Raw genomic sequence first — 27912 nt, 5'->3', positions numbered from 1 at the left:
GACTGAGATTAGCAGGAGACGATCTTAAGATTATTCCAAACTTTGCAAAACTGAAGGAATCGATCAAGTCCACGGTGATCAAAATATCTATTTCACCACAAGCCTATCACTCGTCCGCAATCAGCTACGAACTGCTAAACGTGAAGTAACTATTAATATATATATATATATATATATAGAGAGAGAGAGAGAGAGAGAGAGAGAGAGAGAGAGAATGCACACCAGAAATATTCCATCTGGTCTCTGAAAACTTAAAGTCAGCGATGTTTATTCTCGATTAGCAATCTCAAATGATGCACATAACGTCTCTCATGAATACATGCAATTTTACCCAACACATTGCAGTATTAAATTCTCAACCCACGATAGAATTCTTCGATACGTAACCTATTGTATTATAATTTGTGTTAGTGATAATCAACTTGTGCTTCGCAACTGAGGATTTCCGCTCCGATTCACTGGAAGTTTCGATTCCATATATAAACTATGTATTTCATGGAAATGCATAGCATCTGTGCGTTTTACTGTTTTTATAACCACACAAAAAATTGTGTTATGCACGTTTGAAATAATCGCAGTTGTTAATATGAACAGTTATTGATACAATGAATTGAAGTTAGCTTTGTTCCACCAGTTCTTTCATGTCGTTAATTTTTTTTAATTTATTCATTTAATTTTCAATTTTCTTAATTAATATTCTAGTCTCTTCCCTAACTGTTTCATTTTTTTTTCACTTCGGCGTTTGGTTATTATTGGTAATGTTCAGGGAATAAAATGGGTTAGTGGATTTTTTAAATAAAAAAATAGAAGTTTATATATATATATATATATATATATTCATATATATGAATCCTATTACTTGGTCAACAGGCCTTGCATATTACTGAGTTTTGTCATCGAAAGAGCACTTGACACTTGACATGAGCCAAGAATACATTTTTGAAGTAAACGAAAAAAAGCTAACTCTTCTTATTCCTTATACTTTATAGGGAGCATGGCCTTTTTTTCAAGCCCTTTAAATCCTATCCAGCTTTTGGAGACTGAGTGGACAGTTCAGTCTTCACCAGCTGCCAATCAAAGATAAGTGGCCCATATCTATCACTAATTAAAGGCAGCCGCCGATGAAAAGACCAGCAAACAAGTACTGCTATCTCTTGGTACCTAACCCTAACAGGATATGTTCATATCTGAAATAATGTAGGTTATACGGTCGATTTTCTTGAGTTCACGGCGAGAAAAACACGAGTTTCGGGGAAAAAAATGCTCGCCCGTGCCAGAGATTGACTAACTCGGGAACCGATCGAAGAAAAGCTTAGAAAAAGTTTCTCTAGTCTGCGACTAGACTTGAACTATAAGTCTATCTTCAGGTGGCCTAGCATAGAAGATGCAATTGCCACTTCCACAGGCCCATTATTGAAGTAGTAAAAGAAATAGATTTCAGAGAAAACTTTGCGGGCTTACTGAAGGTCTTCAGTGCAGAAGATGAGTTCATAAACAAAAGGCTCTTCCTGCCTTTCAAATCAAATGTCACGTATGCCAAGAAGATTCTCCTCTCTCTCTCTCTCTCTCTCTCTCTCTCTCTCTCTCTCTCTCTCTCTCTCTCTCTCTCTCTCTCTGCTGATTTTTCGTATTAGCACCACTAGGGCAATAAACACAAATAAATTATTAGTCAAGAACCAAATATTTATGGATAAAGTGAAGGAAACCTGTTCGCTTACAGCGATGATTTCTACCCTAGAGAGTGAAAATCTCTGGAAAAAACAATAGGCATATTGAATTCCTTCAGTACCATTGTAGATTAATGATATAGGATATAATCTGAACGAAAATGTTCAGTTTTGCTGATGATGCAAAATTGGATAGAGTAATAGTTAATCAAGTCGATGTGGAGAGCATCAAATAGGTTGGTTTAAATAGGCTATCTGTGCGCAAAAGGTAAGGGGGTAACGGTTTATTTTGGAGAAATGTAAAGTTATGCATTTTGGAACAAATAGATTATAAGTTGTGTATAATATGGACGTAACTGTACTTGAGACCAATGACGCTAATGTGGTGGTAGTAGATAGAGAACTGACGTTTAGAGGGCACATTGCTAAGGTTGCAAGATAGCTTTTAGGATTACTTGATTATTGAAGAACATACTAACAATTGGAGATAATGAAGTTATCATTATCAATAAGGCCTTGATATGTCCACATCTGGATTACTGCTCAGGTCTGGTCTGCGAGATGAGCAAGGAGAGAATCCAGAAGAGAGTGATCAAGATGGTAAGTGGTCTCTGGAATGCTCAGGATAGAATGAGGTTTTGGGGGTTACAAAAATTGGCTGATATACGAAGAAGAGGGGATGTGATAGAAACATTTAAATTCCTTAAAGGATTTTATAGGATAGATGCATAGGAAATGTTTCAGCACTTGGCTAGAGGGAACTAGAAAAAGGGGTTATCCCTGGAAATTGAATAAAGGTGTGGTTAGTAGGGCTGTGAGGACTAGGTTTTCACCTGGAGAGTGGTAAATGAATGAAATTGGTTTCCAGAATCGGTTGTGAGTGCTTTATCTGTTAATGGTTTCAAGGAAGGGTACGACAGGTACTGTGTTGATAGTTTGAGTCTCCTACGATCAGGATTCGTGGAAGTGTCCATACAACAACAACAACAACAACAACAATTCATTTGAAAAGGCATCAACTCTCACTGTGTGGCTATTGGAAATCAGAAAAAGGAACATAACATACCAAAATGTCGAGAAAAAATTACCATTATTAGGAACGAAAATTGGATTCTCGAATATTTATGAAAATTAGTGGAAGGAGTTGCTTGACGCAATATCGAAAACAATAAACAACATGTAGAAAACAACTTTATGTGAGAGGCAAAGCCAGCAATTGCAACATGTTCTCTTGACTGTGGCACAAAACACAACATCGCATTAGAAGAACAACACGTCTGAAAACATTGATGTTTTCAGGCGTGTTTCAAGAACCATAAATGCAGAAAAAAGCAAATAGTAAGCCATACCACGGATACGAGTTTAACTAATAAATGTACTTCTTGTTAGGTAATTCTTATGTAATTACGAATACGCACTGCACAAAACCAATGCGTGTCATATATGAAAACGAAACACGTCGTAAATATAAAATAGTGTAACCAACAATTTATTAAAATAAAATTGGAATGAACTCGTATATAAACTAAGATGATTTGTAGGACTACAGAATTACAGAGGTGCCTAAGAAACATCCCATAATCCTACAATTAATCGCCATGGGAGTTAATTTCAAAGTCAAACAGCTATCAAATAGTAATACCGCTCGAGATACTGTACGACCACATCTGCAATAACCCTGGCTGGCACAGTGCCAAGAAGAGTCAATTCATGTTGAAGGGGAGAAAGGAATAAGCTGATGTTCGAATCGTCAAATCGGCACGAGAAATCACGTACATTATATGTAAAAATTTCCAACTGTTACAAGCAAAGTAATTACCACTTTAAAAACTAAAATTTTCATAAAAGAAAAGCTAATTTTCTGACGTATAAACACTCATCATTGATTACTCTATTATCAAAATGGATTCACCTTCTTCTGTCATGCGTACAAGTCGAGGGATTCTTCCACCTCTATGGTCGGACAGTAAAAACATCTCTATATATATGTAAATATCATTTACTATGACGTAAATGCTCATTATCGGTGTAATAAAAAACAGTCCTTATGGAAGTGATGATTATATCTATAACGAAGTAAGACCGTTCTAAGTTCGATTCTAGTCACCGACTAGAGGAATTTTTTCTAAGCTTTTTTTTTCGATCATTTCAGATGTAAGTCGTTCGCTGGCACGAGGAAATGTTTTTTTCTCCTGGAAATTCCAGTTTTTCATCCTATAAACTCAAGAAAACGATCGTAAAACTTACAATATTTCAGACAATAATATAGAGAGTTAGATTCGAGATCACAAGATCCCGAATCTAACAATCATTTGCCATCTCTTCTCCTCTAGTCTTCAAAAAAGGGTCAACGGCTAAATGTCCTTCCCTACTTCCTTTGGAGAATTAAAATGCATACAGTGCATTAAAATACATATATAATTAACTAACTCATAGCCTTAGTTACTTCGGCAGTAATTCTGGGCATAACAACAAAACATAAAAAGTAACAAATCAGTATTTCACGATATCATAGTTAGGTTACTTCATACGAGTTTGACCATAACAAAGCTTTGAGTTATCATGTCAGTGTACACCGAATTGGATTCTGGCCTCTGACAGGAGCCTTCATAGGTTTCAACGAAGTGCTTTGGTTAGAGTGCCTTCGTTGAAAATAGCTGATCACATATGGTGGTAGGCAGGGCACGAAAACTAGAGTTTTTTATTCCTCAAAACAGGAAAACTGGCCAGAAAAATACACGCAATTAATAAACAGAACACCCCCCCCCCCTCATAGCTTCAATAGCTTCTCCTAACTAAATCCAAAAATAGTTCGGTTTAGTTTATCTACTGTCATAGTGCGATGCATTGCTCTTAATGCTGTATATTTTTAATAAAAATGTTCAGTATTCACATGAGGTATTTTAGGTTATTAAAATTTAAATTAAACTATACTTGAGTTTTGTCAAGCACAATGATTTTTATCTTTTTTTATTTTTTTATTGTTTATTTATTTATTTAGAGGTAAAGTAATTGAACGTATAAAGGATTGAAACTACAACTCAGCATCATGCTTCATTGCGTGCAGTACTCATTTTAATCATTTTGTTTACTGTTATTTCTAAGGAAATTATTGCATAGGTTGCATGAAAATGGATAACTAACCATATCCTATTTATGGGTTTCCAATCGCTAGTACATACCATTTACTACATCCATGGCGACGAGCCGAATGCATAAAAACTGGATTCTATAACTCTCAAATTATTATTATTATTATTATTATTATTATTATTATTATTATTATTATTATTTCGTGAAACCTCCAAGGAGTCCGAAGACTCATCGAAGGAGGACGCCCGTTCCACAGCTCTCCGTCTCCACTACTACACCAAACCTCCTACCATCATCATCCACATTAATGCTATTCACCGCCTCCCCCACTAGTATTTTTTTTTGTCTATAAATTGCGTTTAGTGTTAATGTTTTGAAGGACCGATTTGTCTGTATGAGGAGAATAATTCCAGCAAAACATAGATCTGTTCAAAAACTGTCACCTAAGTTCGTATAAATATCGCTTGACTGAAAGAGTATGGGATGGTGATGGATATAATTCACGTTAACCAACAATATCGACGATTTTCATTCAAACCTATTTTAAAACTGCATATGCTTATAACTTTGATTCGTGCTGTCTGTTGGTGTTTCTTGCATTATCTTAAATCTTTGAATATACAGTAATTGCTCACGTTAGTTTCCATTTCACTGGACCGAATACCATTTTTTAATCACACTCTAAAATCCAGTGTGGTAAATACCGTAGCATAATAATAATAATAATAATAATAATAATAATTTTTTTTTAAACATTTTATTATGTTTCAGTATAAATTACATACAATAATAATATTTACAATATTTACAATAAGGTTTATACAGAATTTTTGAATTTAGAATATAATAATAATAATAATAATAATAATAATAATAATAATAATAATAATAATAATAATAATAATAATAATAATTTTTTTTTTTTTTTTTTATAAACGACTTATTTGTTTTTACAATGAAAATGATAAGGTTTACTATCACACAGAGTATCTGCACACATACAATGAAAAACATATTATCTTTTCTGTACAGTACGAAAATTCGATATACAAAATGCAGAGTACATTTTATAAATATGAATATACATTTTTTTAAACTAACTAAATATGGATTGGCACCAATGTGCACATAATTCACGATACAATGCAGTAATGCAGCATACACACACAATTCAATAATAATAATAATAATTTTTTTTTCTTTTACATTTTATTATGTCTCAGTATAAGTTACATACAATAATAATATTTACAGTATTTACAATAAGGATTATACAGAATTTTTTTTTTTTTTTTTTTTTTTTTTTTTTATGTCTCAGATGAATTGCATACATAGTTGCTGTAGTAATTATATGTATATAATATTTATAACGCATTACAAGTGTGTATAACAGATACTTGCAAGTTAGTAATTTTCTTCCTCGAAGCTTAGCAGAGCTTATCTGAGGAAGATAATAGATGACAGAGGGTGGTGGTTTCATGGTTGTGTTCCTATAGTGGTCACAAGCCAGGTGTTGATTTTACTGTTTGTTGGTACGTGCTTGAAAGACTTCGACTGCTATTACAGTTTAACTTTTTTTTTTTTTTGTGCAAATAGGGTTGGATTTAAACATGGTGTGTTTGTTTCTTTGTGTTCTTGTAGTGGTAGTTTTTTGAGAGGGGGGGGGTTGTCGTAGGTTTGTGTGTGTGTGTGTATGTGTGGTGGGGAGAGAAAACAGGAATTACTCTAATTTTCATTCTCGCTATAATATTTATATAGTCCCTGTTTCAGCTCTCTGTATGTTCCTAGGTTTCTGTTGTCGAACGGCAGTTTGTTTATCATGTCAGGTACGTAGAAGTTTCGGGTGGCTTTGCCGTGGTGATTGTTGTACTTATATGTTATGTAGTTTGTTGACTGTGGTCTTGTTATTTGATATGTTGTTCTGGTTACTCTATATATTGGGCTGTAGTAGTGTTTTAACATGACTGTGTAGTGGCGTAAGTGTTTCACCTTAAATATTTTGTGTTTTGTCCATGCTTCCTGCATAAGAGTGGGTTGTTCCCAGAATATCAGTTTTATCATTTTATCTTGCAACCATTGTAGCCTGTTAAATCTGTAGTCTGCGCAGAATGCGTATGATGTGATTGCATATCTTAAAATGTTTTCACATAATGCTTTATAGATTAGTATTTTTATGTGGGTTGGGGCAATGTCTTTTAATCTGTATAGTTTGCTTGCTATTATCCTAAGCTTGGTATGTAGGTAGTTTGTATGGCTATTCCAACTTTGATCTGCATCGAAGTGAAGTCCAAGGTAGCGTGTTGTTTTCACCTGTGTGATGGTTGTGATTTTAGGTTCTGCACTTTGTGTATAGGAGGATGAATGTTTGATAGTGAGATATTTAGTTTCTATGGGCAGGTTTTGGGGATTTTTGAATATCATTAGCTTTGTTTTTCCAGGGTTTATATATATGCCGTTTTCGGTTAACCAGTTAGTGATTTGATTGATGTCGTGTTGCATATTTTTGTAAGCGATTTTTGCAGTGTTGTGAATGGATACTAGGGCAGTGTCGTCTGCATACTGGAAGATTTTACTTTTTAGGGGGAGTTGGCTTATGTCGTGTGTGTATATGTTAAATAGAATGGGAGATAGGACAGCTCCTTGCGGTACTCCACAGGTTACATGTACCTCTTTGCTGTGTGCTGATCCTATACGTGTGATGTGCTTTCTGTTTTTCGTGTATGCTTTAAACCACTGGAGTAGACGACCTCCAATTCCGATATGGGTAAGTTTCGTTAACAAGGTTTTATGTGTTAGTGTGTCAAATGCTTTTGTTAGGTCAATGAATACCACTAATGTTATTCTGTTTTTATCCAATGCAGCGTTTATTAGATCTGTGAAATCTTCCAGGAGTGTTGCTGTTCCTTTATTTTTTTGAAAGCCATATTGTGTTTTGGGTATGATTTGAAATTTTTCAACCTATGTGGAGAGTTTCTGATGTACAATGCGCTCCATGATTTGGTTGATTACAGGCAGCGTGGCGATAGGTCTGTAATTACTTATTATGTTTCTTTTTCCCTGTTTGTGTATGGGTGTGATTAATGCAGTCTTCAGTGTTTCAGGTATGTGTCCCGTTTCGAAGATTTTATTTAACAGTTTTTGTATAACTGGAAGTAGGTCGGTTGAGTGTTTCTTGATGTCTTTTGGTCTGATTCCGTCTATCCCCGGTCCTTTGTTAGGATTAATTTGTTGAATTGCCAGTGATAGTTCTTCTTTTGTTACTGTGGGGAACCACATCGACTGGGTTGCTCGTGGACCTAGTGGAGAATGTTCGTATGTGTGAGGAAAGGTTGTTTCTTGTGGCTTTTGGACAGAGTTCACGAAGTGCTGATTAAAGTTGCTTGCCAACTGTTTGAGGGATTTGGGGTCGCAGGCAAAGCTGTGTTTTATTGTTTCTTTGGCAGTGGTTCTGTGTATATTGTCCAGCATTTCATTAATCAGGTGCCAGGTTTCCTTTATGTCATTCTGTGCTGTTGTTAATTTGTTGCTGTAATAGTTTCTTTTTGCCGTTCGTATCTGGGTTGTTAGGAGATACCGTTTTCTTTTGTATTCAGCTTTTAAAGCGATATTGTTCGGTGACTTCTTAAGTTGTTTCCATAGGGCATCTTTTCTTTGTATGTCTGTTAGTATGTTGTCTGTTATCCATGGATTTTGTTTCGTTTGGGGACGTATTTTTATTTTTGTTAATGCTTTGTTGTATATTTTGTTAAATGCAAGTTTAAGATTATTATATACAGCTTCAGCAGAGTCTAAAGATGCTATCTGCATCCAGTCTGTTTTTCTGATTTCATCGTTCACTATTGCTTCGTTTACAATGCTATGATACTGTTTTGTAGTGTCAGTGATTTTTATGGGTTCTGGTTCAGTGTGTAACTGCAATGCTGTGAAATAATTGTCTGCTAGTTTGCATGTTATGACGGCTGCTGTGTGGCTGTTTGGAGGGGCCCTTATATTTATATGATCAATGCAGGTTGAGGTTGTTGTGTTTCCGACTATCTCTTCTCGTGTATACGACTGTATGGATGGGGTTATGTTATATGCCGATAATAGGTCTAGGTATTGTTCTGTGTTGTTATTTATGTTCCTAATGTTTATATTAATGTCTCCTTATAAATAATAATAATAATAATAATAATAATAATAATAATAATAATAATAATAATAATAATAATAATAATAATAATAATCTATGAAGCGATATTCATCTCAAGCTTTACCATAAATATCATTCACTTCAACATGTATCCTGTATCCTGCTTTAATCAGTCATTTCTTATCTAGTTAGGTAAAAAAAATAAAATGAAATAAAAAATAACGTGTGGAGGCATCTTGAGATTACGATTTTATCTGTTGAGTTAACGCACAGTTTAACTTTTAAAGAAAGAAGTCAAGCGAAGATAAACCTTTGCTTCACTTCCTTCAAAAGTGACGTATTAAAAAAATATTTCAGATGCACTGCAAAACAAAATTCGAAACTTCGAGATTGCAAGTGAGTTTTGTTTATAGAGCTTATTAAGCACTGTTTATTTCTTTTCCTCTCTACATCCGTTTCTAAATTTTGGCGGATGATCATTTAATTAGTAAATCCTATCATTTTCATACTTTCTGTTTGAAAAAAAAAAAATCGTTGACTAAATGAAAGGTTTTTAAAATATGATTTTTTAATAAAAACACAGAGATGACGTTTACGCCACTTACATAAAACATTAATGTTATTTTAAAATGTGCAAAATAAAAGCGTTTTTTATATCATCTCCATCAACTAGAACTTGCAAAAAAACTACAATATATCAACGCTGTGTGGGATGAAGGTGGAAAAAAATTATGCATTAGTTCAACGTTTAAAAGCTTGGCACCATCCTACTCTCCACTAAAGAACAGGGGAGAAGAGAATGGTTTTTCCTAAACGCATCCTCACCCCCGTCCAAAAATACACAATTTAAACTTTAATAGGTTAATTATATAAAAAAATAATATTTATTTATTTATTAAAAACATATGAAATAATAATGCATAACTAACGAATTCGTAATAAAAAGTATTTTGTTTTACTGATTATTGTTTGTTTTGTAGTTATGTTAGTCTCTTATGTTATGTTATGTTATGTTATGTTATGTTTGTAGTCTTATGTTAGGCTTAAAAACCGCAGGACATTTCATGTCTGTTTTGTTTAGATTGTTTTGCCTGATGGTTCGTGATAACCCGTGTGTATCTAGAAAAAATTACTCCATTTTATCTTTATGTCCCTGGATTCTGATAAGTTTAGCCTGTTTCTTGTTATTCTCACTAAATTATTATATTATAATATAATTTGCCCTTCGATCTCCCCCCTTAGGATATATCGATCTCTACTTCAAGTCGATCCTATTAATATTGACCTTGGGAATCCTTTCTATTACGCACCTTTCATTCCTGAAAAGAAACTGGAGGAATCCTTTCAGTCCATATTGAAGACTATTATTATTATTATTATTATTATTATTATTATTATTACGGGCAACTCCAAGGAGTCCTTAGACTCATCGAGGGAGGCCTTAAACATCATATCGTCATATCAAGAACAACTATTCGGCATTCGCACAGTATCTATCATACTTTGCTTTGAACTCATTCACAGTCATGGCACCCACGACAAACTCTGGCAGCTTATTCCATTCATTCACCACTCGCCAAATAAAAAAACCTAGTTCTAACACCCTTCCTACCTCTTACTCGGTTTCCATGGATTGCCCCTAGTTCTCTCATCACCAGACCTGTTCTGAAAAATTTCCTCTGAAAAATTTCTAATTGAAGGTGAGTTAACCGATCTCATACGGAGGTAGCAGGGTTTTTTCCTCCCGGAAAGTCGGGTTTTTCATCCCGCATACAGACAAATCTGCCCTTCAGAACACATGCAATTTACAGACAAAAAATACTATTTGTGGCGGTAGTGGGCAGTAGATGTCGTAGATGTAGATGATTAGTAGTAGAGGTTCAGTGTAGTAATGGAAGCGGAGAGATGTACAGTAGGTGTCCTCCCGCGATGAGTCCTCGGACTCCTTGGCGGTGTCACGAATTTAAAAAAAAATTTTTTTTTAACATTTTATTATTTCTCAGATAAATTACATACATTATATGAACACAATTATGCATAACAAATACCTTCTCATACATAAAGTTTTTTTAAAATAATAATAATAATAACAATAACTTGTTTAAGTTAAGGGATATTACATCCCATATAGTTTCTTAGCCGAATAAGAAACTCAGTTTCATGCCGAATATAATAGAAACTATATAAAGTTCGGCGATTCCAAGCGTAAGCAAATACCTGGATACTGCAGCACTGATCCCAAAGGGTAGTGCAAGCTGGGGCAACTCGTGGTAGAAGTGGAGCAAGCTCCGATCACTATTCTTGATATTTGCCCATAATGTGAACTTAGCTCCTAGGAACTGTATTTTTGTTCACATTATGAAAGAAGGTCACTACCCAGACCGGTTTCGACCTTTATTGAGGTCTCATCAGTGAGTAGCCAGACCTAGTTAATATCAAGTTTGTAGCGAACAGAACTTGTACCCTTTCTACGAGTGTTGCCGTGAGGTGCTCTAATAAATTATTAGATATGTGAAGAGCCAAAGGCATCAATTCGGCGACATTCAATTCGGCCTCATAATGTGAACAAAAATACAGTTCCTAGGAGCTAAGTTCACATTATGGGCAAATATCAAGAATAGTGATCGGAGCTTGCTCCACTTCTACCACGAGTTGCCCCAGCTTGCACTACCCTTTGGGATCAGTGCTGCAGTATCCAGGTATTTGCTTACGCTTGGAATCGCCGAACTTTATATAGTTTCTACTATATTCGGCATGAAACTCTTTGAGTTTCTTATTCGGCTAAGAAACTATATGGGATGTAATATCCCTTAACTTAAACAAGTTATATGTCGCCGAATTGATGCCTTTGGCTCTTCACATATCTAATAACAATAACTGTTTAGAACGTATATTATTATAATATTCATAATCATGATTATTACAGATGTTTCTTTGCAATTTTACACTCTATATATACAATATCAATGGATATAATCACTCTATATTGCATACTTTTGTTACAGTTATTACATACATTTGATTATATATGATACATTACTTACATTTGTTTACATATGATACATACATTACATACATTGGTTTTCATGTGATACGTACATTACATGCATTTGGTTACATATGATACATCTTGGATGAGAACTAACTTCTCTGTTTTCATTCTCGAAATGAAATCTCATCCTCAGATAAGCTTACATATATGTTAGCTTATCTGAGGCCAGTTGATTATTATTTATTGGTTTATTTGCTGTGTTAGAAAGCTACGAAATCTATGATTGAGAAATTTGCGCACGCCCGCACACACACACACACACACACACACACACACACACACACACACACACACACACACACACACACACACACACACACACACACACACACACACACACACACACGCACGCACGCACGCACGCACGCACACACACACACACGCACGCACGCACACACACACACACACACACACACAACCATAAAATAAGCAGAACCTCTCTCTGCAATACATCAAATCAAACCAAACAAAGGCCCAGGAATTGATGGTATAAGACCTAAAGATATAAAGCAACGTGCAACTAGTTTAAGTCCTATCCTACTAAAATTAATAAATAAAATATTTAAAACAGGACAGATACCAAGTATACTAAAGACCGCCATAATCACACCCATATACAAACATGGAAAAAGAAATTTAATCAGCAATTACAGACCCATAGCAACATTACCAATTATCAATCAACACACACATATCACAATGAATGAGATAAGAGCTCCTTGCCCTATCACTGTTCGCAGCATAAAAGAGTCTACTATGGTGATGCGTTCACAAGGCACACTCGATAAGAATCAAGGAATGATGAGTTTTTCATACTTAGCCTTTTTCTAATAACTACATAATTGTCAAAAACTGTACGACTACACATCGCACCAACTATAGGCATCATGGTCTTTTCTGTTATGACCATAATAATCTGCGGTACTCCTTTAAGTCATATGACTTACCCAAATTGGTTAATGGCCATGCTTTCAAGACAAGGTAAGTTTTGTGCTAAATGTGTATCTGGTTAGTGGACTAAAAATTCTGAAACCTCTTTATGAGACTGACTTTATCACTTTCATTTAAAATGCTTCAGCTGAATGTAATACTCGTTTCGCCTATGTTTTATCTATCAAGATGTAAAGTTGCCTTTTACTGTTACCTGCCTTTCACCGACTGAACACTTCATAATAATTTTCCTTTCCAATTTCTAATCTGTAGCAATAATGATCAGTAAATATTCTGAAAATCACGCGAAATAAACTCAAAGTCCATGTTGCTATTGCTTCCTTGATTTTTCTGCAGGGACACCACATGTCTGTGCACATCAGTAACAGTCACTTGAAAAAGTGCACCTAAAGATTGCTCACGAAATGAAGAGATTCCAATAGAACGATTTGTCTGTCTGTTAAAGATACCAAGCAATTTTATAAGCTAGGTTCTTTTTTACTTTCAATTTCCTTGAAAATCTTTATTCGTTGTATTCTGTGTACGTCTCGCTGTCGCAATGATTTTTGCACAAAATGATTTGATCAAGCCTCTAACTTCGTCTTCTGTTTTTAATACACTCCCCACCTCTCCACTGGAATATAAGCATAAGCTTAATCCTGATCCTTTTCTTTCCGTGGTTTCTGATCCACTCATTAGGTAAGATATTTCACTTTGTTGGTCCCAAAGAGACGGCCATATTCAACCAGCCTATCTCGATAGGTTATGCTCATATCTGCATTCTAATTCTAATTTCGTTACCTGAAAATATTTTTCCCTTCAATAGCTTTCATTATGAATACCACTTCAGAAAACAACTATCTGCTTTGCTGATATTATTCACTTCCAATTCTTCTTTCACGGGCAGATTTTTCTGTTTGCTTGGTTTGAATCTGTTTCTTTAAAAACCGGCTAACTCGTATCCAAATGAAAAAATGCACCTAAAGATTGCTCAGGAGAGGAAGAGATTCCAATAGAATGATTTCTATTGGAATGGTCCTATTGGAATCTTCTAAATGGTTCCTGTGAATTCATTATTCCATCTATCTCCGAAGGTCTCAAAAATCCAATTTTACTCTTCGGAGATAATTGCAACAGACAGCTTCTGAATTTTCGTACAACTGTGAAGACTACTGGTGCAAAATCAGCCGAAGTAATGACATTTGATATTTTATTATAACAGAAATTATTATAAAAAATCTTCAGCTTTAGAATAGTCGGTAAAATATGGAGTATTCCAAGTAACGGCGTTGTTTATAGATCATATGTGGTCAACACTTTGATATTTACTTCTTGAAAATAGTTACAGAGCTTGTTTGAAATTTCACCAAGTGCATAAATAAAAATTGATATGACTTTGGCATGTTTGAGCCACAGCTGGCCAAATTCGATTACCAGATCTCGATGTCTAGTATTTTTTTCAGTTCTTTTGTTATTGATGTTGTTATCACTAGGTAAAGCGATGCCAATAATCCAAACCTCTCGATGTCATATCTATCGAGTTCCAAAAGTCGATTAGTTTGTATTCTAAACCGCCACAGAATTTTCGCTATTTCGTTTTCTAATACTGTCTATTTTATGCTGCCACTAGCTATCAAAAGTAGGAAAACTATATTTTTTCATACTTGCGAATGAATTGTTTTGACCACTTGATCATGGTGGTATTCATATCTAATTTTCTCTATCTTGCTGCAGGCACTGATTAAATGTTCTACAGTCTCATCTTTCGGATTGCATAATCTGCATTTGCCTATTACGGATGTTCTCAATTTTTACTTTGATTGCATTACAAACTAATGTTTGCAACGCTTGTTCTTAAGCGGCTAGAATAAATTCTTCTATTTCCTTTAAAATATATCCATATTGTAGTCATTGTCATGTCTTAATCATCAGTGTCTCGGAAAATTGGCCATGCAAGAGTTTATTTTTCCAGACGACATATTTGTAATTTTACTGTTCTTTTCGTAATCAGATTTTTTTCCCTATTGCTTTTAGAAGACCTTCTTTTGAAATGCTTGAAGACTTTGCTCAATTGTCGATGTAATTATTTAAACTAATTTCTTCTTCTTCTTCTTCTTCAACAGCATGCCTCGCTTGCAGCAGTCAACCTATTCTTGTTCGTAGATACAGCCAGTTAGCATCACTTCATGGATAAACGCATGATGCATAGTCATTAATTTTCGAGTTTCAGGGTCCAATTTATGCAGATCTAATTTGCCCAATCTATGTCATTGGTGTATCGGATCACTAGTATAACTCCAAGAGTTCATTGCTCGAATTGTGTTCGAGTTTTGTTCTTAGAATGTTACTGTCTCTTTTGGTATACTCAGTTGCAGCTTGCTGTTTGACTTTCAAGTAGAAAATATCAATGGATTCTAATATTCCTATGTGTTTATACTCTTCGTTAGCAAAATTGTTTTCATACATTTCCCCTAATCAAAATGAAAATTCTAGCACCATTAATTTTCCTCGTTTATTAGATAAAATTACACATTTCTCCCAACCAAATTCCCATTTGCTGCCCTGACTGAAAATACGAAGTGTCCCGTAAGGAGTCTATTTGCTGCTCTGATTTTCCAAATAACTTCAAGTCATCTATATAAATGCAGCAAATGGGAATTTAAAAAAAAAATTAAAAATTAAAAATAAATAAATAAATAAATTAAAAATAATAATTATTATTATTATTCTGGAAACTGGAAAGTAAAACGAAGTAAAATCTTCCAGAACGCAGACGACACAGCCATAGTATCCATTCATAACAACGCAAATATTGGTTACACAAATATGCAACACGACATCAATCAAATCTGGTTAACTGGTTAACCGAAAACGGCATATATACAGCTCAGAATAACATAAAGGAAACCTAGCACCTGATTGATGAAATTCTGGACAATATACACAGAACCACTGCCTCAAAAACAATAAAACACAGCTTTTCTTGCGACCCCAAATTCCTCAAACAGTTGGCAAACAACTCTAATCAGCACTTCGTGAACTATGTCCAAAAACTACAAGAAACAACCTTTCCTCACACAAACGAACATTCTCCACTAGGTCCATGAGCAACCCAGTCGATGTGGTTTCCCACAGTAACAAAAGAACTATCACTGGCAATTAACAAATTAACCCTAACAAAGGACAGGGGATAGACGGAATCAGAACAAAAGACATCAAGAAACACTCAATCAACCTATGTCCAGTTATACAAAAACTGTTAAATAAAATCTTCGAAATGGGACACATACCTGAAACACTAAAGACTGCATTAAATACACTCATACACAAACATGGAAAAAGAAACATTATGAGTAATTACAGACCCATCGCCACGTTGTCTGTAATCAACCAAATCATGGAGCGCATCGTGCACTGCAAACTCTCTACATACGTGGAAAAATTTCAAATCATACCCAAAACACAACATGGCTTTCAAAAAAAATAAAGGAACAGCAAAAATCCTGGAAGCTGTCACAGATCTAATAAACGCTGTATTGGATAAAAACAGAATAACATCAGTCGTATTCATTGACCTAACAAAAGCATTTGACACTCTAACGCACAAAACCTTATTAACTAAACTAACGCATATCGCAATCGGAGGTCGTCAACTCCAGTGGTTTAAAGCATACATGGAAAACAGGAAGCACGTGATTCTATACACTACACGTATAGGATCAGCATACAGCAAAGAGGTACCGGTAACTTGTGGAGTACCGCAAGAAGCTGTCCTATCTCCCACACTATTTAGCATATATACACAGGATATAAGCCATCTTCCATTAGAAAGTAAAATCTTCCAGTACGCAGACAACAAGGCCAGTATCCATTCACAACAACGATAGGATTATCTTAATTCCACCTTCCCATTTTCCCTGGTCACCACATAGCCTGGATGTGAACCTTATTAAAAATGTATGAGACATGTCCGAAAAACAGATACTCAAGCAAAGCCTTCTTCTGTCATATCTGAGCAAGTTAAAGAGCAGTCTAGTAAACGCCTCTACGTTCACTAGACTGTCTAAGTGTAGTATTGTATCTACCCTTCGAGGAATCTATGCATAACTGCTTATATCGTCATTATTTAATATTCAATGAAGGTTTCTAATTCAGTGGCCGCTATGTGTACCTAGATATGATAGACATGAATTAAGAATAAGGGATATGATAGCAAACGATTCCATGCATAGTCTGCGAGACGGAAAGGATTTGAGATTTTGAATATGTGAAGGGAATTTGAATGTATTTATTATTATTATTATTATTAAATCACACCTCCACAGAGTCCAAAGACTCATTGAGGGAGGGCATCGAGGCCGGCATGTTACGCATTATATAAGAGGAATGGCCTAAACTTGGTATCGTGTCTCGATAAATTAATAATGGTATGAGACCTAACAAAGAGAGTCAGGAAAACTGAATTATAATGAAAGAATGGTGAAAATCTATAGCAAGAATGTTATGTAACTGTGCTAATGGTTGCAATGGATATTATAATTATTATGGAAATGATTATGAGGAGACAGCGATACTGCGTTCGGCCGTTTCGGACCTACGAAGCATATGAAAAGATGTCTGCATAAGTAATAAGGCATTAGATAAGAACAGAGATCTGCAAGTTGTCATACTGTGGCATGCAGATTCCTGCCAAGAGCATACAAAAAGTATGCAGATAACTTATATCTGCACACAAATGCTAAAAGTATCAGAAACATAGAGGTCGTTGCCATGGCGAATATGTTAGGACCTCATATTGTAGGCATTAGTGAGACATAACTATCAGATACACTAAGTGCTATTGAGTGCAAAGGGTAGACAGGATAAGAGAGTAGGAGGAATCCAGTTGAGATCAATTACTGCAATAGTAAATTTTTCATGTAGCAGTGAGTTTGAAGACATCTGCTGAGAGGTGGAGTCTAACAAGATCAAATACATATTGGGGTGTTATTACAGACCTATTATAGACGAAATAAAGATGATGGGTAAGAAACAAGTAATCATAATGGGCGAAATTTACGTCTTTAAACTTTGATTGAATAGCTGTAAAATCTCATGAGAAGAACGAAACTTATTCAGCTCATGCATTACAATTTTCTGATGCAGCATGTTACAGAAGGAACTCGAGATCAAAAAATGTTAGATCTGGTTATAATATAAGAAATAATTTTAGTTAAAGGTGTAATTATTCTGCTTCCAGTTGCTAGTACTCACTTGGGAAGTGGCTAAGTTTATGAATGTTATATTAAAATAAAGGTTACATGCTGAATTATAAAACAGGAAATTATGATCACCAGAGGAGTCTATTGGGTTCTTTGACCTGGTATTAGTTGTTGGATTGGAAGTGTTTTAAAAAATAATAATTTCCAATAATAACAGTATTGGTGCCTGTGTAGCTCAGTTGGATGTGGCATTTGCACACCACAGCACTCTGCCGCAAGAAGGAAGACTTGGTTTTAAATCTAGTCGGCGACTAGAGGAAATTTTTCTAAGCCTTTTTTTCGACCGGTTTCCGAATTAGTTCTATCTCTGCCACGGGCAAGCGGTTTTTCTCCCAGAAACTCGGATTTTTCCAGTAAACTCAGGAAAATCGACCGTAGAACTCACACTATTTCAGACATTAAATATATTGTATTAGGGTTAGGGACCACGAGATGGCCGCACTTGTTGAGCCGTCTCTTTACTTCGTCCAGCTTAATTAGTGATAGCCTTGGGCCAACTATCTCTGATTGGGCAGAGGTGGAGATTGAACTGCCCATTCAGTCGCGCAAGTTTCCCTATACAGCAGTGTTTCCCAACGTTATTTTTGGAACATACCCCACCACAACACCTCAAAGATTTTGATGCCCCCACTTTAGCATAATAGTCAGCCAAGTTCTGAATATGTACTTTGAATAAAAAGGGAACATAGGTAAAATTTTATGTTAAATAAAGTTCTAATAGACTCATCATTTTGCTTTTCTGAGAGTTCTTCTTGATACTGTATTTATGTTGACTGCTGTACTAGTGATATCAGCTTTTTTTCCGGAAAGTCAGGGTTGCAACATCGACAATTTATCGCCGACAATGGTGAGTTTTTTTAGTATATCGGTGATGAGGTGACGAATGCAACATCATTTTCTAATTGGCCGCAAAAATATTCAAATTTCCCCCTGTTCGTCATATGCCCAAAGTTTGGAAACACTGCTAAAAGACGTTATTTCGCATGACGATACAACGATCGTGAGTCCCTTTCATGGGTAGATACTGGTTGGCCGAGTGGTCAGCGCGTCCGCTCTCTAGCCAAGAGACTGTGAGTTCAAATTCCGCCATGGGTATGGATGTTTTTTGATTGTCCTACAACTATGGAAAGGGAATCTGTGACCCTAGCACTTATTCTAGCAGAAGACTTCACTCCTAAAATCCTGTGTGGTACCTGAGTGACCATACGGCATCTATGAACGTCAAATGTGAAAATTTTCTTGGAACTGGCATAACTGACAAATCAGTCTTAAGTGTTCCTGGCTGTAATCTATGTGTGTTTGTGGGACCGGTTTGGTTGTTCCGGGGGATTTAAAACCCGAGTTTCCTGGTAAAAACTTCCTATTTAACCGTTAGGGTGCGTACATGCAGTGGTCGTGGGCGTATATCTGTGGGCGTGCATACTTACTTCTACATGTTAATCAGGAAAATCATGCACCTATATACAGTACACATATATATGCTATATATGTATATATGGCCACAGACACAAACAGTTAAATCGACACCTAGTTTGCAATGGGTACTGAAACAACCATGAAACCACCCCATCTAATATCTTCCTCGGATAAGCTCAGCACAACCTTCAAGAAAGAGAGCACCTGAACAAACAAACAAAAAAGTTCAGTGCAGCAGTGACAAAAACAGTCATGGCTATTTATGACAAACGAATTTCCTCAGTATTTTGTATTAAACAGTAAATGTAATATATATACAGTATTACATTTACATATTTACATAATATATTGATAGTGAAATAAAATTATTATTTAGAAATTATTATTTTATGTAAGTACCTGCATATACCTTTGTGTGCATGTATAGATTGTAAATATTATGGACGAATAATATTTACAATCAATATTGACGAACTTCGATTTATTATTATTATTACGTTATTCACATAATTGATACACAGTCAAAACAGCCAGCAAAGGTTGGTCGATTAGTAGAGTCTCTGCTACTAATGACTCATGCAGAAAGTTAAGCAAGTTTGAGTGCGGTTAGTAGTTGGAAGGGTTTCAATCGTTCGATTCCGTTGGCACACTTTTCTCGATGAGTCTTTGGACTCCCTGGAGGTCAAGATATCAAATTAAACATATTGCTGTTTCGTTTTCCAATACTTTCGCAATTTGACTGGTGATACAAAACAATTCAGCTTCTAATAACTAAGAATAGTCTGTTAGGTAGTGTAGTAAAATATGGAATGTTATGAACTTCATATTATTATTTAGTGGCGGCTCGTGGCTTGAAATCGTGGGGTGTTGCAACTTTCGAAATATACATACACTGTAAGTACAGTGTATATATACATACACTGTAAGTACAGTGTATACTTGTTTGGATAAAATATCAAAATTATGTAAAAATTAAAAAAAAATTAAAAAAATCAGCTAACGCCTTTTTATTCCTGTATATGGGGAGTATAAACATGAAAAAAATATCGTTTATTATCGATAAAATTATATTATTTATCTCATCTCATCTTCCTTTTACCATCTTTTACTTGCGGTGTCGAGGGTTTATTAATCATCGGACCTCAAGCCGTTCACAGGATAAGGTGGTAAGCCCTGTACCCCGGTGTATCCTGTGTCCTGTAGTGTTGAGTTCTCAAGGCCAGTTTGCCTGCTTTCCAGGATGAAAACCCCCAGGATAAACTAGGGGTTTTCATTCTGCAAAGCTACTGTCCCCGCCCAAGACCAGCTAACTTGGCTATGGCTGAGGAAGAATACCTAAGCTCCTCACGTCTCCGACGAGAATCGAACCTAGGATACTCCTTCCCCAGGCATATGATTGCAAAGCGCAGCCACTAGGCTAGCCATGCAGATAAAATTATAGTTTAGTATAATTCAAAATTATTCAAAAAGACTCATCGAGGGAGGACATCTACTCTACAGCTCTCTATCTCCACCATCGACAATCCACCAACTACAATGAACCACAACTACACCAACGCCATCTACCTCCCACACTAGTATTTCCACAGACAATCACGGACACCCAACCCCACGGCGGGATTCGAGCCCACAGCCTTTTGACTGGATAGCGAATATGCTAACCACTCGACCAACCAGGCCAGGCATATATTATTATTATTATTATTATTATTATTATTATTATTTTTTTTTTTTTTTTTTTTTTTTTTTTTTATTTGTTTTTTCTCTCAACAGAAACCTAGGAACATACAGAGAGCTGAAACAGGCACTATATAAATATTATAGTGAGAATGAAAATTAGAGCAATTCCTGTTTCTCTCTCCCCCACCACACACACACACACACACACACACACACACACACACACACACACACACACACACACACACACACACACACACACAAAAAAACCTATGACAACCCCCCCCCTCTCCAAAAACTATCACTACAAGAACACAAAGCAACAAACACACCATGTCTAAATCCAACCCTATTTTCACAAAAAAAAAAAAAAAAAAAAAAAAAAGTTAAACTGTAATAGCAGTCGAAGTCTTAAGCATGTACCAACAAACAGTAAAATCAACACCTGGCTTGTGACCACTATAGGAACACAACCATAAAACCACCACCCTCTGTCATCTATTATCTTCCTCAGATAAGCTCTGCTAAGCTTTGAGGAAGAAAATTACTAACTTGCAAGTATCTGTTATACACTTGTAATGCGTTATAAATATTATATACATATAATTACTACAGCAACTATGTATGCAATTCATCTGAGACATAAAAAAAAAAAAAAAAAAATGTATATAATCCATATTGTAAATACTGTAAATATTATTATTGTATGTAACTTATACTGAGACATAATGAAATGTAAAAAAAAAAGTATTATTATTACTATTGAATTGTGAGTGTATGCTGCATTACTGCATTGTATCGTGAATTGAGTGCACATTGATGCCAATCCATATTTAGCTAGTTTAAAAAAAAATGTATACTCATATTAATAAAATGTACACTGCATTTTGTATATCAAATTTTCGTACTGTACAGAAAAGATAATATGTTTTTCATTGTGTGTGTGCAGATACTCTGTGTGATAGTAAACCTTATCATTTTCATTGTAAAAACAAAAACAAATAAGTCGTTTATAAAAAAAAAAAAATTATTATTATTATATTCTAAATTCAAAAATTCTGTATAAACCTTACTTTAAATATTGTAAATATTATTATTGTATGTAATTTATACTGAGACATAATAAAATGTTTAAAAAAAAATTATTATTATTATTATTATTATTATTATTATTATTATTATTATTATTTGACACCTCCAGTAAGTCCAAAGACTCATCGAGCGAGGGAGAGTGTGCCAACAGCATCGAACGAAATATGTGTATCTTATCTATATTCATGTGTATTTTATCTTATTGTCTTTTAACCATGTGTACATGCCATACGATAAATAAATAAATGGATTGTTCCAAGTGATGCTGTTTCTTGTAGATCATATGGGGTCACTTCGTTGATGTTTAATTGCTGTAAATAATTGGATAGCTTCTTTGAAGTTGCACCGATAACTACTGGGATGACTTTGGTGTGTTTAAGCCACAGCCTGCCAACTTCGATTGCCAGATCTCAATATTTAGTAATTTTGTTCAGTTTTTGTTGTTAATGTTATTACTAAATAAATTAAATAGATAATTATCTATACATAATTATTACTAAATAGAATATTATCTCACATTTAAACTAAATCTTGCACTGATTGTAATTTTTCTCTGGCTTTATTATTTTCTCTAAATTGATTAGAATTCATTTCTTTATGAATTTCATTTGATGTTTTTATTTTTGTATTTTTCTTGTATTTTGCGATATTGTGTTAGGGGGTACTTATTTATTTATTTAAAAAATACTCTAACGCCTTTTATTCCTTTATTGTCTTTCAAATAAACATATTTCCAGAGGAATTTGTAGTATTTTTTTTTTATTTGTTTTTTCTCTCAATAGGTGGTGCTCGGCAAAAAGTATACCAAACTGTTCTGTAGTTTGCGAAAATATGACTGAGTTGTTCTTAGCCGCTTGTGTATAAGTTGGGCAAATGACGAACTTTAGATGCTGTTCTAGTGTTTTTTTTTATCATAGATGCCACACCTCAAATTTTGTTTTTCTGTTAGATTGCAGTAGTTTCATTAGTATGTCTATAATCGAATTTTACTTATTACATATGTCTGATTTTGGAAGCATAATCTGAATAGTTTTTCCTTAAGAAGATGTGTTTTATGTAATCTTTTGATTTAATAGGCTGTCTGTAAGTAGTATTGTTTTAAAATAGTTTTAAAGTGGTATACACTTTATATATATATATATATATATATATATATATATATATATATATATATATATATACACACACACACACACACTGTACAGTTGAATGTTTGATTCCCTCGCCCTCTCTCTGTTTGAACATGCTACATTATTTATAAATTGAAATATTCATAAAAGTATAGCAGTAGTTATTTAATTAAATTAATCGATACTTTTAGTATGTGCATGTACGTTCATTCTTGCTTTCCAGTGCATATTTTAGTCAGGCATTCATGTTAAGTACAGTTATACACCATTGTGTGTGAAGCAACATGTGAAAAAAAATATTTTTTTTTTTTGGTGGGGGGGGTTCCGTTTTATTTGAGTCACTCATGAAACGTGTAGGTAGTATTCTAGTAAAGTTGTATCACATCTGACCTACCAAGTAAAAACCCCATAGTTTAAAGAAACTTTCCCTAAACTTGATCATGTAACCTACTTTAATGTTTCTTGCATCTATCGACAAAAGTACCTGGCGTTTTAGTGAAAACACCGGTACCACATTATCTTCTTCCCTTTTATTTTACCATTCAGTTGCACACATGAATGTTTTTATTTAAGGAATTGTTAATTTCTTATTAAGTATGGCATTTTCTAGTGGCCTTTCAGTGAGGACTCGTATATTTTTCAGTCAATTTTTGTTTACAGAAAACTTATACTGCTGTTATAAGGTTTCTACGAACAAATAGAAATCGAAGTTATTTTGCTTATGTATTTCATGCAAAGTCAACTTTTTTCAAAATCTTATAGGTGGTGACTGTAGTGTTGTAAATAACTTTGACCCTGATATTTTGAGGAATTCAGTACAATCAAACTGCAGTTGCTTTTATCAAAATAAGATATTAGGTTTTCAAATTTTTTTTTTTTTTTATCTCCCCGTATACGGGAATAAAAAAGCGTTAGCTGATTTTTTTTTTTTTTTTTTTTTTTTAATTTCAGAAAAATGTGTATTATGGATATTGGAGTTCTAACAAACTTACGTTGAAAGTTTATTTTGCACTTGGTTAGACTATAATAATTTTAGTGTAATCCTTTATCCAAGTGTGAGCAAACAAAGTTTGCACCTGAAAATATTTTCAGGACTGAGATAAGGTAGTAAGACACCAGGCAACTCATAGCAAAGGTGGCCAAGCTACCATCACTCCTATCCCAGGAGTGCTGAAGTATCTTCTATCCCGGAAGATATTTTCAGGAATAAACTATCAAAAACTATCTAGTAGATGCAATGTCTAAATGCATTCCAAGGGTGAGAAGGTTAAATAAGGTAGGTGTGAGATGGATGAATAAAGATATTAAGCATGTGATATAGAGAAAAAGGGCATTGTGGAGGCAGCATAAGAGAAGTGGAAGTAACCAATTTCATGAGGTCTACAAAGACCAGGCAAGGAGGGTGACTTGGTTGGTGAGAGTAGCTAAAGAGAGGTATGAACAGCAGTTAGCTAATGAAGCCAAAAAGAATCCTAGGGAGTTCTTTCGATATGCAGCCAGCAAAAGAAAGAATGATTATGGAAGGATGACATTGATTGGAGGAAATGGTATAAAGACAGCTGTTGCAGAGATACTTAATGAGCAGTTCATAAAGATCTTTCAATCTTGTGAATGTGACTTCATAGAGAGATTGAGAGCAGTTGATGATGGGGAGGAGAGACTGACTGTAAGTGAGCAAGAGGTGTTTGGGGAGTTGAGTAAACTAGATGTAAATAAGGCTGTGGGACTTGATAATATATCACCACGTATTCTGAAGGAATGTGCCAGAGAGTTGACACCTGTCTTAACATATTTTTTTAATATGAGTCTTGCACTTGGTCAAGTTCCTAAAGAGTGAAGGAGGGCAAGATTGTGCCACTTCGTAAAGGAGGTGATCGAACTCAAGCATCAAACTATAGGCCTATTTCTGTGTCAGGTGTTGTGGTTAAATTGTTGGAGAAGCTTGTGAGAACTAGGATCCAGAGTTGGGGTTGACAACAATGGTATAATCTTTGATGGACAGCATGGATTTGCTAAAGGGAGGTCATGTTTTAGTAATCTATGTACTTATTACAATAAAGTGACTACTTCCTTGGACAGAGGAGAAGGATACACAGTAATATACTTGTATTTCGCAAAAGCTTTTGATAAAGTACCTCATGATAAGTTGACAGTCAAACTAGAGCAGATGGGGTTGGATATTAGATTAGTGCATTGGATTGGAGACTGGCTATCTGATAGGTATCAACAAGTTGTGTATGGGGGGTGCGATATCCAGGAAAAGGAAGTCACTAGTGGAGTGTCTCAGGGGTCTGTTTTAGGGCCATTACTATTTAACTTGTATATTAATGATATTGGCAAAGATTTGGATGGAGATATTCAGTTGTTTGCAGATGATGCAAAGTTGGGACGAGCCATAAAGAGCAGTGAAGATATTGTGGCCTTGCAAGAAGACTTGAATAAATTGAGTGATTGGGCACGGAAATGGGGATGTGAGTTCAATGTTGCAAAATGTAAGGTTTTAAAATTTGGAAAACACAGATGGGATGCAGAATTTATGCTTGGTGAGAATATATTGTTGGAGGTAAAGGAAATAAGAGATCTGGGGGTGATAGTTGATAAGGATCTAAAATTTAGGGGATATCACCAAATTGTGAAGACATCACAAAGGCTTCTGGGAATGATGCGGAGGACACTGACGTGTAGAAGTAGGGAGATTTTTTTTCCATTGTATAAGGCTTTGATTAGGCCACACATGGACTATTGTGCCCAGATTTGGTCACCGGGTTTTCAGAAGGATGAAGAGATGTTGGAAAGGGTCCAAAGGTGACTAAGGTAGTTTCTGACCTCTGGAATGTTGAGTATGAGGAAAGATTGAGAAGATGTAATTTGCAGAGTCTGGTGGAGAGAAGGAAGAGGGGAGATATTATAGAGACCTACAAGTTTGTAAGGGGTTGTTATAAGATCAATGGTGGAGAAGTTCTATAGAGAACTAGAGGTCATCCCTGGAAACTGTATAAAGAGGGTGTGAGTAGGGGAGTGAGAGGCAGGTTTTTTTCGTGCAGAGTTGTGAATGATTGGAATGCCTTGTCTGAGAGTGTGGTGTCTGCAAGGAGTTTGAGTATGTTTAAGACACGGTATGATGAGATGTGTGTGTGTGATAAAAAGACTTCCCAGATGAGTCTTTGACTCCATGAGGTCTTGGGTAATAATAATAATAATAAAGGAATGTCGATTAATGTTACTATATATAGAAAGAGAGCAGAGCAGGGATTATCATTGCCAAACCTAATGAAAGTGACAATATATTCTTAGAAAATACAAGTGGCAGAGTTGTTTTCAACAGAAATTGAACAATTTTGTTGAAAATTATTTCAATTTTTTATTTTTTATTTTTTATTATTGCTCTTATCCATGAAAGGTTATTTCCAAACCTATAATACATTTTGTGCCATGGGTGAGTTAAGGATTTTTTTTCTATTTTTATCAATTTCATATTTTTTTGCATATTTTTAACTTATTTTTTACAAATCTGGAAACCGTGCTTCAGAGACCAAACACGGAACTTTTTCAAGCCAATTTAGGCCATTAATGAGCAGGGAATGAGATAAATGAAATTCATCTCCCGCCTGATTTGCGAGATAGTTCATTAATTAGTCTGATTGCTATTCTGTATTAGAGTTTTTAAGGGTTCATAGGGATAGCCCTCCAAGTGCAAGAGTATTCACTGATTTGAAATTTCTGTAGTTGTTCCAAAGGGAAAATTAATTTCTTGGATACAGAAAGGTGCTTGTAATATGTTTATGCCAAGGAAGGTTAATTATCTCAAAAAGAAATCGTGGATTGTCCAGAACTTTGTTGTTAAAAGTAAGATTTGGAAGAAGTGTTTTTGTGAGGAATAACTAAAGTTTTGCAATCACTGAAATTAAGTTATCAAATTCCATTGAAGAATGGATTAGGAATCAGTGTTATCAAGAAAGCTGTGGATTGTATTTGCAGTCATCTAGAGAAGATCTTGTGTGTGTGTGCACACACACAGACACACACAGGATGTTTCTAAACCATTTAGCCAAACTCTAGGTACTTGTTATATAACTGACAAAGAGTTAAGAACAATGCGAAACTGCACATTACGTGTACACACAGAGAGAGAGAGAGAGAGATAGATTAGGTAACAGATTTATATTCCAGGTGGTAATCTACAACAAATGGTTGAGGAAAGCAACTATATGGCTACCTTGAAATCGACAACATGAACAGCAACACATGCTGAAAACAGTGTCACTGAGCGATTGCCATATGTTAGAGGTCAAGAGTATTCTGTTTCATTGGACAATCTTTATGGACAACTGGTTCTTCAAAAAAACTAATAAAAAAATTCATTAGCTTGTTTAATTATCAGCTTTCAGCTAGCTCCATACAAAAAACATGCAGTTAATTAATATTGGAGGATTGCGGTTGCCATTCAACTGGCACCAAT

General features: G+C 35.0%; 1 protein-coding gene across 3 annotated transcripts in view; it reads left to right on the top strand.

Moving 5' to 3' along the window:
* The first annotated feature begins 23164 nt into the window (after positions 1-23164).
* LOC150109850 (protein lev-9-like) overlaps positions 23165-27912 on the top strand; it is a 189483-nt gene continuing 184735 nt past the window's right edge. For all 3 annotated transcript variants that reach the window (XM_090396976.1, XM_090396970.1, XM_090396986.1), the window contains exon 1: positions 23165-23406. The gene's annotated coding sequence lies outside the window, so the exon portion shown is untranslated. The remainder of the gene's footprint in view (positions 23407-27912) is intronic.

Source organism: Typopeltis vanoorti, chromosome 1, assembly GCF_054136105.1.
Source record: "Typopeltis vanoorti isolate ZY-2024b chromosome 1, IOZ_Tvanoo_1.0, whole genome shotgun sequence".
Lineage (NCBI taxonomy): Eukaryota > Metazoa > Arthropoda > Arachnida > Uropygi > Thelyphonidae > Typopeltis > Typopeltis vanoorti.
Note: the sequence above shows the minus strand (reverse complement) of the source record. Positions and strands in the feature narration are given on the sequence as shown.